Raw genomic sequence first — 19,189 nt, 5'->3', positions numbered from 1 at the left:
TAAACCTTTAATTTCTAGCCTTCATTGAGTAAAATCTCATTTCAATCCTGAATAATCTGTTTTTTGTCATGTTTTATACATGTGCCTTTTGGTTTCACAGTACATATTCTCAGACATAGCATGTCACATAGTAGCAGTGAAAATAAAAATTGAGCTTCCTACCTCCTGAGCAGTACTAGACCTTCTGAATCCAGGGTAATCCTCAAATATATTTATGCAAAAAATCTTCATACTTCATAGGTTACATGCCTAACAAAAATAATATTTTGCACAGTAACTTAATAAGGCTCATAGCATAAGATTTAAAAGCTCCTGGAAAATATGGAAAGTTAATATTTACCCTTCTTAGGAGTACTGACTTTAATTCCACTGATTTTTTTTACTGGAAGACTGGAATCAGTAGTACTTACCTTCTGTGGAAGTCAGGGAGTAAAAAGTCTGTTCAGGGAGAAGAAAAGAAACAGAAACACATACACTGAATTACTCTTCCTTCTCCCAATGCCTGCATTTTTGGGTATTTTAACATTATTTTTAAAGCCCTTTTTGAATGCACACAGGATGCTAGCCACACCTTTAGCATCCTTGACAGCATCTGTAGATGCCTCTGGATTAAAAACTACCCTCTGATTTGCTAGTATTCATTTCTATGTTTGTCTCATTAACACCAGAGCACTTCCCAAAACATGGCAGAATAGTGTAAAAGATGTGATGAAAACTTGAAGTCAGCAAGTGTTAGGTAGGTCCTAAAGCTGATAATCATCTACCGCTGTGTGTCTCCTTGTTAAGCAGGATTTCAACTTAGTCTAGAGACTATGGAAATTATTATTATCATTATTTAATAATAACAATTGTACAGGCAATACATGAAACCACCAAACCACACTAGGACAGTAACTCAGCAGCTTCTCTTAGCAACACGCTTCAAATAATGATAGGAATATTATGGACAGTATGTTGCTGGCTTGATTGCTTTTGCTCCTCTCTGTTCCTTGCTGTGCCCAAAGAAATTTCTGCTTAACAGGGTGGGTTGACTTCCCAGGGAATCAATGAAAGAACAAATAATTTAATAATGTTAGTAATAAAAGGCCAGGAGTCCAATGTAGGCTCCCAGAGGGAAGAAAACCAGAAAGAAATGTGAAGTTAATTATAACTAATGATTTTAGTCATTGCTCAATTAACTTGTGATATTGCACTTCTATAAAATTCTAATCTATTAATTGGCATAATTCTAAGATTCCATTTATGTGGTATATCAATAGTCACACAAGAAAAAGTTAGATTCATAAAGCATGCAATTAGACTTCAGAACACCAGAAAAATCTAAGCCTATATTGGGAAAGAGTTTAAATTGTATCTTACATGTATAGGTCTTTTCTTTGGATTAATTTTGTAACTCAAAAGACAGATGTTTTCAAATCAAAACCATGCAGAAAAATTCCTGAAAGACATATACTGCACTGATTTCCTTCTGATAATCTGATAAGGAAGCCTCAGAATCAAATAAACATTTAAACTAAGATAAATCTGGAACCTGCTGGAAGAAATATGTACAGTGAAGCAAAATCCTTGATGCAAATCATAATGTGAAAAATAACCATCAAAATTCTGTGTTTTAATTAAAAAGTGCCCCAAACCAATTACAGCTTTCCAGTTTCAGATAGTTTGAATTAAAAAACATCTGGGGGTTTATCTGCACAGGAAGAACAAGTTCTACATATGTTTTGGAAGGGTTTCCTGTAAGACTTCCCCCCAAACTTTGGAAGACTTCCAGTCAGAAAGAAAGAGAGCATATGTTTGATGTAAAGAGAAAAACACCAGAGAAGCAGTAGGTAGAAAGATGAGTTGAAGGGGGAAAGTGAGTTTCATTTTTTGCACAAAGACTGTTTTGAAACTTCATCTTCATTTACAAGTCTTGACATAATTCCAAGACTTAATTTATTTTGCCCGAGAGACAATCATTTTTAACACAACTGTTCCAGTGTTGTAGAGAAACTCAGCCAAAAGGAAAAATAAATATTTTAAATGAGATACACTAATTGCCAAGAACATAAAATAACAAGTAATATTCTAGACTGATATAATGATCATTATTTGGAATGAACACTCAACCCCGTGTGACACAAGTTTACATTTCAGTGTGTCCTTAGAGTTTCAGGCAGGATTTTTCTTAGGGGTAAAGAATAAATATTACTACTGAACTCCATCTTTTTTCAATGCTTATGATTCTTCATAAAAGCCAAAATCACAAAGCATTTCAAATGCTTTGTTACATGACAGTGTTAGTTTATTTTGATTATTTAATGCCTTAATTCAAGGCATTTAAGAGTTATATAATCTACATAATTATGTGGATTGTCCATTGCATTCTGTAGAGTTCAGAATGACCTAGAATTAATTTGTATTATAAGTGCCATAAAATCATATGGCTTTCAATTTTGCTATTGACAGGATGAACCATGGAGGAAAAACTCCTTCTTGTAGTTTTCTGAAATTAAGGAAGTCCAGATATGAAAGACTAGACCTTTTCCTCTTGTCTGGAACACAAGCTTTGCAAACAGTAGACCAAAAATAAATTTCAATAGAACCAAAACCTGATTTCCACAGAAATCGTGAATATGAGACTAATCTTTAAAGGAAAGCATTAGGTACCTAAAGCTATGGCCTCTTCTGGCAGATGATGATTTCCTTCCTCCAGTGTTGAACTGCTCTAAACTTTTGACAGGATGATTCTCCAGCTTGAACTTCCCTTTTAGCTAAGTCTATTTGCTTTGCATCAAGAGATGCTGACAGTTTTCAGCTCCAGCTCCAGGAATCCAGATGGTGCAATGAAAGTGAAAGATAATACCATATGACTTTGATTTTATTTTTTCCCTCCAGTACATAAAGGAGCAGCTTAATGTCAGGTCACATTTAAAATTAAAACAGAAACGGGCAGTAAACAAGCATAATGCTCTTACTCTCATAGGGACAGTAAATAGGAAGAGATCAGATGAGGTGAAATAAGGTGCAAAGATGCTAAACCTGGAACATCTTTAAAATAAGCAACTTAAACCCCACTGTTTAAGTGAAAGGCCATGCACTGTGGCCCAATTTTAAATTTGGATGTTTTCTGATTTGTATAACGACAGTCTAACAGACATTCTCTCTGGGATTTAGAGGATAAAATTAGGATCTTCACAGTAAAAATTAATCGTAGTGAAAAAAATTGAATTATTTCAAGCAATCATTCAGCAATGAAGTATTTGAAACAGTTATATATTCAGGTCCTTTTATTTTTGACCAGTTCTGTATTAATTCACTGCTGGTATCTGCTGGGCAAACTTTACAGATCATTACTACTGCAGAGGTGGAATTAATTTCTTCCTACAAGAATTGCACTTTTTTAGCTTTCACTTTGATCAGAGGGTTCTATTCCTCCTCCTTTTGCACAGAAGAGAGGCTGCACAGGACAGGATGATCATCCAGTGACGAGTCTGACATCTGGTCCCGGAATTCTGAATGGCTGAAGGCTCTAGATTTAGCCTCATCAAGCAGAGATTTATGGAAGTGGCATGCAAGCAGAACACAAAAGACCTACCTAACCTCCTATTTGTCACCCTGATGCTGCCAATTCCTTCTCTTCATCTTTGCATTGGACTACCTTAAACAAGAGCATTTCAGAAGTGAACCACACTGCAGCTACACCAAACCAGCTGTGCTTCTTCAGCAGCCTCCAAGAACATATTCACTTAAGACATAGTTCATTTCACTGATTTCAGAGAAATTGTAAAGCCGGATTATTAGTTCACATGATGCTCCACATCAAAGAAGTGGCTCAAGGTATCTCAGCAGATTTTTTTCTCTTTGCAATGGAATCTTTCCCCAGCAGCCACAATCTTGAGAAAGGACAGAAAGAAGAATAAGAAATCAAGCTCTCAGTCAGACAGCTTTGAACTCTTCACTGTAGGACATGAGAATAAGCACACTTCTGCTTGCTTACAGAAAAAAAAAAAAAAAAACCACACATAGATAACTTTCAGTGCACTTTCCCACAGCTGCAAACACAACCCACAGAAGCAAAGAGGAAATAAAGAGATTTTTGGAATACAGGAATGTAAAACTCTTCAGAAAAAATAGTTGTGTTTTAGCTCATCTAGCTATTTAAATTTACGTATTTTAAATTACTAATGCTTCAGAATCTTCTACAGCATTTGACCTTGAAGCATTATTTCAGCAATTAACACTACAAGCAGTTAATGTCATACATGCACAAACAGTGCAGTTCTCAAGAAAGACCCAGAGATGGGCAGAGAATATTGAATTCTCTACTACTTATTCTGGAACAGTTCTTACAAAAATCAAAGAGCTTCCTTGTACAAAATCCTTCTGGCAATTGTACTTCAAACAGATACAGCATTCCTTTATGGAGTTTTTATCCTTCTCTGCAATTGTAAATCTGTTTAAATACACTGCCCTCAGCAATGCTTACAAATTAGCTGACACTTACCAAAACTATTGCTGTTGTTTTGATTTAAGAGAGTTACTGTACTTGGTACATATTAATGCAAGACCGGAAAAATGCAGCTAGCATTTTTTTACATATCTATCTACCTATCTATATATATATACTTATGTATATATATGTGTGTGTATATATATATATACATATATCTTCACATATATCGCAATAAGACAATCACAATCATGCACTCACAATCTACACACACAATAGAAATCTTTTTTTTAGAGGAATAGTCATCATCTCTGCATGTCCTTTATAGCAACTTCTAAAAAAGTTGGGAAGCATTGTTTCACAGTGATTTCATCTCCCAGATTTGATGTCTTAAGATCATGAAATAAGGTTAAATCTGTAGAAGTTACATTTTATTGAAAATGTTTAACCTAGTCGAGTTTTCAGTTTCATTTTTCTTCTCAGTTCCTGAAATACATTAAAATTAGATTTGTTCTTTAATTTAAACAATCATACATTAGCTGATGTATAATCTTTGACATATTATGGATCCCTCAGCAGCCACCTGCTGAGGCATGGATATGTTCTTATCTATTATAATTTCTTGCATATTATTTCATATACTATCATAGATAATCACAGTCACTGGAAAGTTTGTGATGCTATACACGGGACATTTCCCAAACATTTCATGACAGAGTCTTTAGAATTGTAGAATCACTTAGGTCGGAAAAGATATTTAAGACCATTTAGACCACCCTTGTGACAGGGCAAATTTACATTTTTTCATATGAGTTTTCTTTCTTTTTTTATGCTGCTAGCATTGCTAATTTTTACATGCAGAAGGGGCAAACAAAATGAAACAATAATGCCAAAACTCAAAAAAGGCATAAAAGAACATACAATGCCATTTCATTTATTGAACAGAAGTGGGAACTGAATACAACAGTGGGCTCTGCTTAAAAAGAACAGCTGTGCTACACTGTGACCAAAATCAAAAATATGGTCACTAGGCCAACTTCTGGGATTGTGTTACTTGAAAAATCATCAAATATATCACCTGAGTAGTCTCATTATTCCTTGTCATTCCCCATTATGTCTAATATGTCAAACATTAAAAAGAAAAAAGGCAAGAACAAAAGCACAAACATAGAACAAAGTGTTTCTGTAAAGTACAAAGCTTATGCCACTCAGCTGAACTGGAGATAAATAGCTGTATCTTGCAGTACAGATATTTGTCTATGACATGTACATGGTGCAAACTCTGTGGCTGAAAGAGTAAGATTCATTCCTATGAACAACAAAGAGTCTGTATAAATATTAGTATGGATAGTAAGTTTCCTATTGGCCACTATTTTTCACTCAATTTGGCATTGTACCACACTGTTAGGAAAAAAAAATATTTTAACAGCTTAAGGAAAAAAACCTATTCAGCACTCACTCTACACATTGGAATGAAATTCAAACTTCATTTCCAATGAGAGTTTATTAAAACACTTGGCCCTGAAAACACATTTGTAGCATAAATTAATATTCTCCAGGGTGCCAACAAAGATCTGTGGAGTCTGTGTAACAGAAATGAAGACTAAAGCCTTATTAGACATTGGTTTTGGCCTCTTCAATTAGCAACAGCTTGAAAAGCAATCATAATCATTTAAAATAAACGACATGTGTTTAGTTTCTGTAAATTTCAAGCCTTGGTGCTGCATTTACAACAAAGCACTTTTGTTCTTGAGTTAAACGACACTTCAGCACTGAAACATTTGTCATGCTGGGGAAACATCTGTATTTAAAGCAGGATTTGCATGCTAAGCTTCAGGGAAATGCTAAGATGTCATCAACTTCAGTGAGCCTGAACCAGCCTACAAGTCAGCTCAATCTGTCTTCAAGTCTGTGCTGGACAAAAAATAGTGGCACAGCATATAGCACTGAGGCATTCACTGCATTAACTGCAAATTGATCCTGATGGAGTTTTCCTTCTTTGCCAAGTCTTTCTGTGATGACTGAGAATTTTGGACAGTCCTTGTAGTCAGGGAAGGTGAAAACTGTGCGAGAATCCCCCAAAGAAACAAGATGGAATTTTCTGCCTCTCTCCAAGACCTCCCTCCTCCATGGCATTGTTCTCCACCTCCTGGATAAAAGTGAACTGCATTAGCTATCTTAGTTTGTTAGCTCTTTGCTTCCAGTGTCCCTTAGTTTCTTGATATTCAGGAAAAAATTTAGTCAAAAGTCATTTTGGCCTATCCCAGAAAACTAAAATTCATCTCCATATGTATTTGGGGTACAGCTTCTGAGCTGCACAATTCTGGAGAAAATGCAGAAGAAATTAATTAACATGGACTTAGGAACTATCTAACAGTAAATGCTGCTCCAGAGCATATGAAAAACTGCGAAGATTTGCTAAGAGTAGTTGAAAATATGCATAAACTGAGTTCTTACTCAATTTCTAAATAAAATGTTAATGTCTAGGCAAATTGACCACAAATACTTTTCACTCCTGTCCAGGCAGAGGTGGTTGAGTCCTCAATTCTGAAAGTCAAAAAACCAGCATTCCAGAAGAACTGAAAAGAGAAAGAAAGATGAGACTTTACAGTCACAGGTGCAGATTAGGGCAGATCTACCTATAAAGACTGTGGCATTATAGTACAGTAATCATTCTAAATTTTCAGTGCTGGGATTTTCTAAAGGGGGCTTGCAACCCAGCAAAGTTATCCTCAACATCTACTAACACTTAACACTCATTGCTCTTGAACTGTGGAGTATAAATGCATTTTACACTTCTAGAAACTGGCAAATATCTGCTAATCAGCAGCATGGCTACCCCTGGCTTGGAACATGGATATCTCTCTAGTACTACAACTTTGAGGAAAGACCTGGCCTGCAGAATCATAGTTACTGGTTTCTAATTCTTCACTTTTCTTTTTTTCTCCTTGCATTTCAGAAATTTTTGAATATTTAAAGCGCCCAGAGTAAACAAGCGGGACTTTAATCACCTTTAAAGCAACTATGACTACAGGATCCTCAATATTTACCTGATATTCAAAAATTTTTCAGATGATCAGAAGCTCTAGCATTGCTGTTTGGCTGACTCCCAAATCATAAATGGAAATTACTAAAAGAATGCATTTTGATTTCCAAATCTTTGGTTTAGATTTAATATGCATTCATATCTGATTAAAACTCAGAGACTGAAATACAACTGCTATAATTGAATTTCTAAAGCCTAGTCTAATTTTTCAAATCATTAGTAATTATTGCATTTTGATCAAATTTTCACTCTCTAGTAATTCTTTACAGCATATCTTTGAAAGTGATCTGCATAGAAGTTTTTATGATTTGACAGATTCAAGCAATTCAGTAGCTTTGTTTATAGAGCAGCTGCCAAGACATGAGTCACCAAGTCAGCCTGTGACATGCCCGCTTGTATAACTTGTATTCTTTGGCAGCTTTTGAGGGGTTTGCATATCTCTTACTGGATACATAACTCCACTCGCATATCAAAAAAATAAATAGAGTGATAAATTTGTATAAAATTAGTTTTAAAACTGTATTCATTAAATCCAGTAGAGATCAGTGTATTTTTTTACATCCTGCACCACCCTGTCTAACTTGGCAGTCAAAGAAAAGGCAAGAACTTGAAGCTGGTAAAACACTAATTTCTTGCCTTACATCAGACTTTTGATTAAAAGAGCAGATGTAAAATCCATGAGGACAGTGTATCTTTTAGCAGAAGCTGGGAGATGTACCAGAAGAGCAAATTTAATCAGTTTGTCACAAGAACCATTGACTTCAGCCTGCTGCATATTGATAACCAGCCCTCCGTGGAGAGAGAAATCACGTTCTATCTTTCTCTCCGTCTACTTAATCAAATTAGGGAAAAGACAGTGCAAAGGGCAATAAACTTCAAGCACATCTGTTTGCTCTTTAAGCTTAAGTTGGATGCAATACCAAAACAATCGGTCTCCACCATTCAGAGATCTGTTCTGCTGTTTTCGTGCAGTTTTTATGCCTCTGAGAGTTGTTTCCTAACTAAATGGCTCAAACAGTAAACACTTTGAGAGGTGATTTGTTTTGCTTGCTCTCACATCTAGAAAATGGTTAGGCTTTTTAAACTTCTTAGTCTGATACACCACATTTTAGCTCTGGATTGAAAAAGTTCCTGGTCACCAACTGTTAGTTTTTTGCTCCTAAATAAGGTTTATTTAGTGGAACAACCAACTTTCAACAAATCTGGCGTCCTGTTTAGGTGGTATTATACAATTGAACTTCATATCAGATTTTAAAGCTTGTCAGGACTTGCTTAGATATTCCTATTTATCTTTCTCTGGAAAAGAAAGGAAATGTTTTGTTTGCTTTCTCGTATAATTTTGTCTTGGAGGATTCCAGGAGGCCAGTTTGAAATCCAGAATATTAATTACCTTATATACACCATTACGTCAATATGATCTGGAGGAAACATATTTTTCTAGGTTTCCTGTTCTAAATGATGTGGTTTCAGATAGAACATTTGATAGTTGAGGACTGGGGCCTCTCTACATGCAGTAAGTTCTTCCTTATCAAGTAAAGCATTGTTTTTAATTTCATGTTCTGTTAGTGCCGGGCTGAATTGAAATTACACTATTTTTCATATTTGACCTTTCCACACCTAAAACTTCATCTTTTTACATTTTGAGGTAGGGTGTCTGATGGTCAAGGATGAGAAGGTGAAGTAAAGGATTCCGTCAAGGAAGAGAGTCTGTAGAGCCTGAGATGACACAGTTTCCCCTGCTCTTTAGAATCAGAGTGGTATTGGGTAAGTTTCACTTGAATTCGGGCATAACACATTCGTCAGATGACTAAACAGAGAAGAACAAGAAAACAAATTTGTCACTGACTGGCTGTAGATTAGTCCACAGCCTGAAGGGTGAAGTGTCAAAATTCTAATGAGGGAACAAAAGTATCAGTCAAGGGAATAAAGCATAAGCAGACAGGCAAAAATCCATACAAGCTGCAAGAAAGCCTTCCTAGGGGCATATCCTCTGGGACAAAGAGCTCTCTGATGTTATAGAGTATTTGATAATCTCATCTATGCTCTATTTCCAATTAAAGGTCAGACCAGATGGTTTTATCCCTTCCAACCTAACCTGTTCTGTGGTTCTGCACATTGCTTTTTAATACCCTCTACATGGGCTACACTGTGTTGCTTCTGGGGACTGCTAATTTTCAGACCACCACCACACCCCACAACCAGTCTGAACTCTGATCTGTCTACATATAGTTCATGTCAAATGGTGGCAAGCAATGGTATAAATATCCACTGTACAGTGACAGTGTATGGCTAAGAATTTCCTTCCTAAAGAAAAATCAGGTTTTATCCTTTTTTTCCCCCTTGTTTTGATTTCTCTTGTAATCACTGAGTGTGGCTGCCAAGTTCTACTTTCCATGAGCAGATCCAGAGGTTTAGAAATTATACACAGAATAATGGGCTGCAGGATTTTACCTTGATAAAATTAATAGATAATACTGCTAACTGTAGTGTAATGGGAAGGAAAAAAATACACAGAAACCTGAAACCGTTTGTGAGGTCAGCCTCTGCCTAAAACAGCAGAGGTTCTACTTCCATGTGCACATCCTGATGAAAGAAGGGAAAATTCTGTTTCTGGTAGAAAACTCCAGTGCTGTTAGCAGCATGAGGGCACCACACACAAAGTTTTAATTTCTTCTGAGTTACCCTTGGTCAACCAAAAGAGCACATTGAGTCTAGTCTGAGAAAAGGAGGGGCTTGTCCTACACTGGCCTGGAAATGGCTGTGGAGAGGAGGTATCCACAGTATCAAAGGGCTTCCTAGACCATGATATGCTGCTACATTAAGGAAAATCTAGACATGACAGACAGGGATGGAATAGAATAATCTGAATGCATATTATAATGAATAATCTGAATCTGGATCAACGTCAAGTCTGCCCAGAAGGAGGTTTGGGGATTTTACGGTACCTGCCTTCCTCATCCCGTTTCTTGGCCTAAGTACCAGCAGGAATTGTTCAGATGATCTGGACTCTGAAAGAAATGCATCCCCAGGTGGTCCTAATTATACAGCTTGCAAATTCTATCAAAAAGCCTTATTCCCAAGCTTGGAAAGCAAGCAGACAAAATGGACTGAAAGGCTAAGAAGGAACTTACCCTCAGAGGACACTGCTGCAGGATTTATGGAGATACAGCACTTTTTTCTTTACAAAAGCAGACAATTTTCAAAATGGAAGGCAAATTATAGACTCATAAAATCATTAAGGTTGGAAAAGTCTATTAAGATCCCCAAGTCCAACTGTCAACCCAGCTACACCACCATATTCACCATTAAGCCATGTCCTCAGATGCCATGCCCATGTGTATTTGGAACACTTCCAGAGATGGTGACTCCACCACATTCCTGGGCAGCCTGTTCCAGTGCTAAACAATCCTTCCCGTGAAGAAATTAAATGAGATTACTTTATTAAGGCATGATTCCTCACACAAAACCACCAAATTCTAAATTAATTAAATTTTTTCATATCTCCGATTTCCCTGTGATTTCTAAGTAAACATTGATTTCTGTGCTAGCATCATGTTGAAAAGGCTTTTAACATATTTTTAACATTAAGGGGAAACCCAGAACCACCTCATATGCTAATTTTATTGTCAGTGACAGGCACAGCCCTGATGATTTTTTTAATCTGTTTCAGCCTAGGAGCATTAGATGCAATCACTAACATTATTTTCCTTTGCAGGTAGGGAGATCAGGCCAAAATACTTCTACTTCAATGGTAATGTATGCTGTTTCACCATAGAAAGCATTTCTATTATTATTGGCCTGAACTCATATTGTTTTTTCTCAAGAATCCATGACCTCTTTGGAACTGAAACTCACTTTGACCCTGCATAACTAAGTGCTGTGACTACCCTATTGTGCAGGGGTAGCAATTTTATTTTTTAACTAGTAACTGATACTCAAATACAATTTCTATTTTTTTCATGAACACCAGTTTTCATACAGATATCATACTGCATTGCAAACAGATCAGGCTTCAAAGTATAATACATTTTAGAAGGAAAGAAACTGATTGGGTAAAGAGTTGAAAGATGCTTTATTTCTATTTATATTTAAAAATATCTATGTAACAGCACTCCATACTCTCCCTATTCTCTTGCAAATACTTGAAGTAGCCAGACAGGTTTTTGAAGGTCACATTGCATTACTATGAATGAAGCTTCATAAAAAGGCTGTTTCTGTTATCATTTGTGGCAATATGTAGTAATAAACACGTGACCTCTAGCACCTGTGATTCCTAAGTATTTTTTAAAAGAAATATTAGATAGAGCAATATGTGTGCATGTTAATTTGGGGCTTTTTCCTGCTCACAGATAGTCACTTTTACTACATAGACTCTATGAGAAAAAAATGCAACAAAATATACCACCTTCTGTTTCTTGTGTAAAAAAAAAGAAAATAGCAACAAAAGTGGGCTTATAGAAAAGCCACAGCTTTGGAGGACATGCTTAAATACACAGGTAGTATTGAAGTTTAGGATGACAGGTTAAAAGGGAAGAGAGAGTGGAATCAAGAACCTGCCCATACCCACCCTGCCCCTGTCCTTGACTGCCAGATGCTCGTCCCATTTTGGTCCTGTTACAGCCTTCCTCAAGGAGCTGTTCCTCTAAACAAGCCAGCTGCTGTAATCCAAGCCACAGTAATCCAAGAGTCCTTGTGCCTCACAACATGTGTGACAGCTTTCAGAAGGCTGAGCCAGTTCATGCCACTGGGGAACACTGACATCAGCACTGGTGTGGATGGTGGAGGCACAAGGATGACTAGCAAACCCACATCCTGATCTCGCAGAAAGATGTTTCGGAGTACATGACCAGGCTTGCATGTTCTGCTTTTCTTTCATACAGTTAGCCTGAGGAGAAAAGCCTATTGGATTAACTAAATATTTCATTTCGAAAGCATACATGACATTTGCTGATTTATGGCTGCCAAAATTTTGAGGGATTAAATTGTACATTTAAATTTTTTTCTCCTTTAGCTTCAGGGCTTTTTCTCTGCCTTTTAGCTGTCTGTTGCTAGTTTGTTATAAAAAAAAATCTTTCATTTCACTGCAATTGAATGTTCTGCATCAGAGGATTCCGTGTATCACTAATTTCCAAAAACTTTACAATTTCTGGTACACTACAAAACCATTTTTTAACAAATATGCATGTCTACTCTCTCTCACTAGAAACCTTGCACCAGCCAATGCTACAAAAGAATGTGAAAGATCTATGAACCAACTAAAAAGAAAATATGGAGAGAAACATTCCAGTAAAAAGCCTTGTGAATTCCTTTCTGGGACATTTCCATGTGAAATTTATTCTCAGAAACAGTAGATTGCAAAATCAGCAGCCCTAGTTTGAGTAAAAAATCTTTGCTTCAGAAAAATTGCATTCATTATAAATCCTGACTTCCTGTTATAAGATTGGCAGAAGTTACCTTCTTAGAGTGTGTATGGAAAACCAGGGAAAACTGATTAAGTACTATGTCTTTAGGCAATGGCAGACTGTCCTCTCATTGTCTTCTACCAACAAGTTCTTCTCAGCCAAAGACTGAACTAGAACATGAAAAATGGTTTGTGTTTACAGGAGCAGGCAGCCTCTTTCCTTCCCCTATTTTTTTGCTACATCACACTCAAGAGCCTCTTTCATCCAGGAACTTGTTGGAGCCTTTTGCTCTGTCCTCGGGTCTATCAAACCACTGACATTGTGTAGGGAGAGTCCCTGAGAGCCCCTGTAAAATCTATGTATTGCATAAGTGGGTCCCAGTTATTCTAAATGAGCTGCAGCTGTGAAGTCCTTGGTTGGGCAGCAGCTGTGGCTCGTGAAGATAACTGGGATAAGAGGGGTGGGCCGAGAGCACTGGAGGAGCCCCTGAGAAGATACATGAAGAACTGCGCTGCAGAGAAGAACAACTTGGTACAGTATGGGACTTGAGAAATATGGAATAACAACAAGAATACAACCATTGGTGACCCTGATGTGATGGAGGTATGCAGACTGAGAGCTGTAGCAGCCTGATGAAGAGCTGTGGAAGATAGGTGTAGCAGCCTGAGAGCTGCAGAAGAATATAGCTATTGAATCAAGGAGCTGTGGCAGCCAGGAGCTGCGAGAAATATGGCCTTTGAGTCAAGAAGCTGTGTGTGCTGTACATGACCTTTGAGTCATGGGGGAATGTGTGTATTGTACTTGTGTGGGGTACGAGGCCTTTGAGTCTCAGGATAAAACATGTATTGTAAAGGAAATGTGTATTGTACTTGAATATCTATATTGTATTTGAATATCTGTCAGTAATAGAAAAAGGGGGAAATGTAGTGAGAGTCCCTGAGAGCCCCTTTAAAATCTATGTATTGCATAAGTGGGTCCTAGCTATTCTAAATGAGCTGCAGCTGTGAAGTCCTTAGTTGGGCAGCAGCTGTGGCTCGTGAAGATAACTGGGATAAAAGGGGTGAGAGAGAGACCTGGAGGAGCCCCTGAGAAGCCATGAGGAACTGCACAGCAGAGAAGAACTGCACGGTAGAAAACCAGCCAAGAAGGTACGAGACTTTAGAAATGTAATTGCAAGTATGGTACTCTAGAAATATGATAATAACAATAAGATATCAACAACATTGACCCTAAACTGCTTTCTCAAAATGCCCCTACTGAAGAAGAGGAACCTGCAGAAGTTAGAACCAGCAGCTTCTGTCTGGGACCAGCAAAGGACTTAAAAGTCTAACTAGAAAACAGAGTGAAAAATGGAGGTCAAAATAAATAACACTGACATTCCAAATAACACCAGAAGTTATGATAGAAATATTACACAATGTTTTCTGGTTTCATCTCTTATTCATCTCATGTTTTGACATTGACATAGCCCCTAAACATTTACATGGCTAATATCAGAACAAAACCAAAACTCTGTCACTTAACAAGAAAACACCAAGAACCCCTTTTTCAGAAACAGAGGTTTTGCTGAATATGGGTTATGTAGGTGAGCCTCTTCTAGGAAAAGCAGCTGAGAGTTAGAGCCACTGAAGCCAACTTTCCATCCTTCTAATGTGCATCAAACCACAAAATCATCTGAGTTGGAAGGGACCCAGAAGGATGGCCAAGTCAAACTCTGAAGTGAATGAACCATATTAATTTTATTTTTAAATTCAACTGATTAAGTTTAAACATTTTTTCTCACTTAGAGCTAAAAACTACCTGCCTTCTTTTGTTTATCTACTGATCAACACAATTTCTAATCCCTGATGAAATGAAATATGCATTACTTAATTTGCTTGCATGCTTTCCCCCAGAGTCTGCTGTATGATTTCTAGAATGCTAATTACTTCATAATTTTTCTTTTTAATATTCATAATTTTGTTGGGGATCCAGAGAGAAATTTAAGCAAAATTAAATACATTGGAGAAATCCCAGTCTTGTAATCACATTCTGCACTGCTGTTACGTTTTACTACCAGTACCTATTCTCACGTGAATGAAGCATACCCTAGTTTCTATGCTTGACTGTGCAGAAATGAATTACTACCATTTTCAGTGGAGCACTTGAAACAGGAAGACATTAAAGATGAAGTCCCACCTTCAAGAAGTCTGTGAGCTTTGACAATTTTCTTGAAAGGAGATAGTATTTTGTACGGACAAATTCATACGGGCACTTGGTGGCTATGGAATGTTTTAGAAAACTGCTGGGTAGCTCTTTAACCACTTTAACTGTCCTTTTTATAGAAACCAGTGCTGCTCTTTGCACCTAGCAAGCATTTAATTAGTAGGGGAAAGCAAAATAGAACTTTTTTAGAAAACTCTGAGAAATTAAAAACCTGCAAGATTACCACCAACATCAACCCCCTACCCAGCCAGACAGGAGGTTATTTCACTCTTAAATGTCATTTCATACTCTAAGAACTTCAATTTTCTGATTGAATTTTACAGGTGAATTCCTGTAATGTGTAAACTGTTTATGTCACCAGAATTTCACTCATGTTTGTTTTGGAAGATGCTTGTCGGAATCTAAAGAGAAAGCAATTGATTTGCCTTCAGGGTTTAGTTATTAATTATTTCCAACTAACAGAGATGTGGGAAATAATTAATTTAAAATGCATAATAAATAGCAAGGGAAAATGTTTACAGAATTTTTTTTAAATCAGGGAAAATCAGTGAACTGCAGGAAATATGCAACTGGAAAATGAGATGTCCAGATAAGCAATAAACTATATATTTTTGCTGAACATTATGCCAATTTTAATTTGCAAGAATGAACTGTGAAATAAAATTGAAAAATGCAGTTGAGTCAAAAACACAATAGCAAGATTTGCACCTAAATTTTAGCACTGAAAAGGTCCTTCTAAAGAACATATTTATGGAGAGATTAAAGAGCATGCGTATAATATACAAACATAAATGTTAACAAACGCTCATAAGAAAGCGGTGAGAGTACTGTGGGTTTTGCTGTAAATAAAAACTGGCAATTACTTCTTAATCATAGGGAAAAAACCTCATAAACATATAAAGTGCGCATGTAGAGAGAAACATATACACTATTTGATCTGTACTAAAGAAGAAGGTAGTGTTGAGGAATTCTTTTTTCTTTCATTTATTATCTCAGCAGGGTTAATTTGTTTCATATACATGGTGTTTTTCTGGGATTTTTAATCAATCCTGACAGTTCTCCAGTTAATTATTAAAATGCCTAAAGCTTCTGCATGTAGTTCTTGTGGTTGACATGATGGAAACAGAATTGAAGGGTTTTCTAAGCAATTTTGTGAACATACTCTTCAGAGCATAACAGGGACACCCTACCACATTATTTGACTATTAAGAAGGGAAGTACTATAAAAAAGTTATGTAATTTCATCACAGATACTGGTGGATTGGTGGCAACATCCTAAAAAATTTAGCAGTTAGAAGTTACAAGTTCATATAGATGCACCTTCATTTTATTGCCTATATATTTATATGACCTTTCAGTATCTCCCACGCACTATACCTGCAGTCATCAGACTTTTCTTTTGTTCCTATATTTAAAAAGGATCCAGGAGGAAAATTACTTCCTGCATTTATGGCCACAAGTCAGAATAGCCCTGGGCTATGTTCGTAATGACATTCCTTATCTGTCGCAATCTTGGCTTCCTTTTGTTTGCTGGGCTTTTTGGGAACACTGTGTTAGTTACTCTAATCTTGTTCTTTTTCCTAAAACATTTCCACATAAAGAAAAAAAAATTGCAATGCAATACAGGGTAATAAATTTATACTGAGACAAATCCAATGAACTCAGAAAATCTATGCATTTCAGTCACTGTAAACAAGGCAGATCATAAGCACCAAAACTGACTACAGTTGGACAGAGTACATTAGTGGGAATATTCAGCAGCTATTTTACTTTGCTTGGATTTTTTTAAACAGAAAAACAGGGGTCAAAATTCTTATGAAATTGCTGAAATTGAGACAGCAAAGTTTTTGTGTTCCATCCTCCTACAGGGTGAGGAAAGAAAAAATTAATAAAAAAGTTACACATCTGAAATGCATGCAGCTTCTCCTGCATGTTTAATGAAGCACTTTTCTGGCACACAGGTTTTTCATTTAGTCTCTTTGGATCTTTTCTCCATTAAAACTACAAGCGAAGCAGAGTGAAAGTATTTCCCTCTGATTTATGTAAACAGTGGATGTATGAGAGTACACAGGAATTGTCAAACTTCCATATCCTGTTTCTCATAGCAGTCACTATCACAGTCGGAAGAAAGCAGGCAACGGTAACAAGATATCCCTATCAGCATGGACAGCTGTTCCCACCCTCTGAAGTTGGTTCATGTCTAGAACATAACTAACTTCAAAACAACTGTAGAGAAATACAAATGGTCTTGTTACCTCTACAAAGCAGCAGCCTGTTCTTTAGCCCTTTGGCTTTGATGTTACATGAAAATTCTTGACCTCCTAGTGTATTTGCAAGAGAAGATCTCATTTCTCCATCACATCACAAGATCCCATCTCTTACTCAATTTTATTGCCTAACGTTAGAAGACCGTTCTTTTCCCAGGCAGAAGACACACTTCAAGTGCAGGATTGCCAGTGGCAGCATACAGAAACAAATTGTACCAGGTTTGTACTCTACACCACCCTCAAATGGATCAGTGATGTCCAAATTATGCAATGTATTTGGCCATCATAAAAATTCAGAATTTATTAGATATTATTACACAACTTTCTATGGAAATGTACTAGCAATATCAAAGTAGATTCCCTCACACTGTCTACTTTATTAGTGAACCTGGTGCTGCTTCCCAGCATTAGGCAACGCAATTTGGAAGTCATGGAGACCTTCCAAAAATGTATATAATTTTTATGGAATTATGTGAAACCAACCAAAAAAACAATTTCAATTTTTTTTTCCACAGCCCTAATACTCTGTTTACCTGTAAGAAGTCATGACTTCTTCAAAGTAACCTCAAATTTGATTTGAAAAAGAAAATTGGAAAAGGAGCTTTTTCAATGTGAATGCTGAGTATTTCCACTGGGAAAACTGAAAAGAAAATTAAACATTAAATAAGTTTTATAATAACATGAAAACTTTCTCCACTCTCCATCTCTTTTCATGTAACTTTCTCCATCAAAAGCTTCAAAAATATTATTCGTCAATATCTGATATCACGTGAATAAAATTTCTGGTGAAAAAATCATAGTTTTCAATAAATGTTAGGAAAAGTTACAGTGAAAAAGTATTCTTGTGTTGAGTGAGAAATAAGCAATCTAGTAGAAGGATTTAGATTAAACTTTGGAGATAGTTTTAATTTAGCCGTTCACATTAATACCAGTTTATGTTCCTCTTGTTGCTGGGTGTTTTCATATCAGATAATTAGAACAATAATATAGGACTTCAAAATTAAATTTTCTCCTTATCTTTTGCACCCAGTCCTTCTATGGGTTTCCATAAAAAGCCTAGACAGACCCTGCTGGGTTAAGTCATCCAGCATATCTCCACACAGACAGGACTTTGCAGACAAGATTGTTTGCTCTACAAAAATCTACCATGTTAGGATTTCCACAACTCCTACCAAATGTCCCTTTCTTCATAGATTTCACTCTCAAGAAGATTTCATATATTCAAATCTGAATTTTATTTTACAGACTCCATTCTGTTGTACTGGATCCCAGCTCAGTGGATTATACTAAATAATTCCTCATTTTTGCATCTGAACTAATAGTATCAGGACAGAGATGCAGGCCATGTCACAGCTGAGTGTCAAAAAAAAAAAGAGATAGAAAAGAAAGAGGCCACCAAGTGCTCTAAAAGTGAAGGAAAATTTCTCACAGTTAGTGTGAGTTACTCTGGGAACCAGCAGAGCAATGCAAACTTCCAAAATAACCAACACTGCCAACTCTTCTGTTTAATAAATAATTAGTAACTGACAATGTACTTTAAATTTCCAAACTAACAGCACTGTGAAGACTTATTTCACAACAGAAGGAGGGGGAGCATCACGTTTACATCCCTTTCGCGTCGCAGTATCATTTTATGCAGAACTAGATGAATAAAAATATAAAAAGAATTTGAGCAGCACTGTTCAGTCTTACAGGGTGCTGGATATCTACATTATTTTCTCTGTAAGTATTTTGATTAATCCAGGATTCCCACAAAGGAGAGTCTTACTATGAATCACCTCAAGTCTGGCTTTCACAAGGCCACAGGAATGTTCCTATTCTGAAATGCACATTTAAT

At 36.6% G+C, this 19,189-nt stretch overlaps 1 long non-coding RNA gene across 1 annotated transcript; it reads left to right on the top strand.

The window, feature by feature from the left end:
* Positions 1-13,972: 13,972 nt before the first annotated feature.
* LOC132071924 (uncharacterized) lies at positions 13,973-18,099 on the top strand. The gene is made up of 3 exons (XR_009418253.1): positions 13,973-14,028; positions 17,510-17,571; positions 17,868-18,099. It is a non-coding gene; the product is annotated as an uncharacterized LOC132071924 (long non-coding RNA).
* Positions 18,100-19,189: the final 1,090 nt, after the last annotated feature.

Source organism: Ammospiza nelsoni, chromosome 4 (assembly GCF_027579445.1).
Source record: "Ammospiza nelsoni isolate bAmmNel1 chromosome 4, bAmmNel1.pri, whole genome shotgun sequence".
Lineage (NCBI taxonomy): Eukaryota > Metazoa > Chordata > Aves > Passeriformes > Passerellidae > Ammospiza > Ammospiza nelsoni.
Note: the sequence above shows the minus strand (reverse complement) of the source record. Positions and strands in the feature narration are given on the sequence as shown.